The sequence below is a fragment of the Helianthus annuus genome, chromosome 3 (genome assembly GCF_002127325.2).
Source record: "Helianthus annuus cultivar XRQ/B chromosome 3, HanXRQr2.0-SUNRISE, whole genome shotgun sequence".
Taxonomy (NCBI): Eukaryota; Viridiplantae; Streptophyta; class Magnoliopsida; order Asterales; family Asteraceae; genus Helianthus; species Helianthus annuus.
The window spans coordinates 118611305-118613497 of NC_035435.2; positions in this window are offsets into that span (position 1 = coordinate 118611305).

The following is a 2193-nucleotide window of genomic DNA, read 5'->3' on the forward strand; positions in this document are numbered from 1 at the left end:
TTAAAAGTTGACCGTCGCCCTTTTTAAAATAAAACGAGTATTTTGGACACGTGAAGGGACCATAACCTTGCTTACTAAATTCTAAGCATGTCCCTAAAGTTTCACGCCAATCCGAGGTCTAGAATGGGAGTTATGCTAAATAGCGCATTTATAAGAAACTTTTGTAATAAACGGCGCAATTAGCATAACACCTACCTAAACCAAGATTCCGTCACCAAAACTTTTACCCATTGTATTAAAATAATATTTTGGGATTTTTAAAGATTTTTAATTAATTTTAACCTGCTCATAACCTGCGGTTATGGCTACGGTTCGGTAAATACCGAATATGCCCTTTTCGGCCAAAACTTGAGTTCTACAAGGTCTTTTGACCCGATTCCAGTTGCTACTGATTTTAAATAATAAATATGATATTTTAGACTTAGCAAACTGATCGGGAAACTCAGGTTTCCTATAGAACTCAGAAATCCCTTTAAAAGTCTTTAAAATGACCGGAAAACCCCTACGGGGCGTATATTAAACTAAAACTCGTTATGGGCATTATGGAAGGTATCCTACTGATACCACAACCTCTTTAAAGTATATTGACTTAGGAAAACAGTGTAGGACTCCTACGGTTACCCGTTGCGCCTATTGCGCGCACGGTTCGGCTTATGTAACTAGTTTACATAAATTAGCGGATACGGGTCAAACCATATCATTTTGACCCCAAAATCTAGAGTGTGAATATTAAACCCATATAAAACAAGTCTCCGAACTTGTTGGGTCAGAATCACACTCCATTCTCGGTTTTCGCCTTTCACGCGATTAAACCGTATCGATCCCTCGAAACTAACCGGTCTAGGCTACGGCTAATATAAAGACCCGTTAGGATTCTAATAGGTTATTTTAAAACCTTCGTTCCAGAATAAGGAGCCCCAGTAAAAGATATCGGTGATTTAATTGATTAAGGAATATACATTGCAAAGGTAAATACTTTTAACTTATTTTCCCCTATACGGGCTTGGGTTACGGTATATAAAATACCGCTTGATTGAACATCAAATAATTCCATCGTTTAGGTGGTTAATTGAATAGTTTGATCGGCTCATTTAAACAGTCTTGTTACTTAAAAGCCTTTGGGGGGTTAATGACCATGTCCCGGATATCCTTGGCATCATTTTACGAAATGGCCACGACCTCGACACCCGGGTGTAGGCGTACACCCGGTATGATGTCTATACTATTGAAAGACGTAGCCGATGGTTTACCCACCTCGGTTTTACGCAAATGTGGTGTGTCTATTGATCTTTAACCCGGCACGATCCGGGCTACTGAACGCAAAGAAGGAACATGTAATTCGTTCACAAGATTATAATATTAAATAATTTTCCCAAGTTAAACAAACGTGTTATGCCTCGTGCATCCAAACCAATTTTCAATCATTTTACAAAATGAGTCAGTTGATTGTATTTACCAGTGTAAACTGACGTATTTTCCCAAAAAGATTAAGTGCAGGTGTAATGCCCATAAATTTAAAATCATTAACCACTAAGAAAACCCTAATTAAGACACCCAAGTAATTCTGCACTAACCCTAAAATTTTCAAAACAATCGAAATCAGGATCAGGGCCCCTAAAACTCAGGGGGGATAAACCCCGGCTGGATGTTTATCTACTTAGAAACGTTGTTTAAATTCAATTGGACCAGATTTTTGACTCAGCTAAGCTACTTAGACACGAAGCAACCTAGGCTAGAAAGTAGACCCGTCGCGCCACGCGACGGGTACACAAGTCTCTTTCGCGTGGCGCGAAGGAGACTATTTTCCAGCTATAAATAGTCGGGTCTGGGACTTGATTTCTGGCACAAAATCGATGGAAAAACTCACAATATACGCTGAGTTATAGTTCAATTACTACACAAACACACACTAATCTCGAAACGCTGCCGCAATCAGGGTAATAACTCGATCGCTATTACGATTCAACGTCCGATCGATTATAACTATCCGACGATTGTCCGAGTGCTGCTCAAATTGAGCTTATACTTTATTGTTCATCGTGATTTCGACTTGAATATTTGAGTGCTGTTCGAATTCGGACTTTGCTCTGTTATTCGTTGTGAATCCGATCGAATTATTAAGTATTATACTTTGTCGTTTGTCGATAATTCGATAAATGAGTTGAAGTATTGCACTTGTTAATTGTTGTGAAG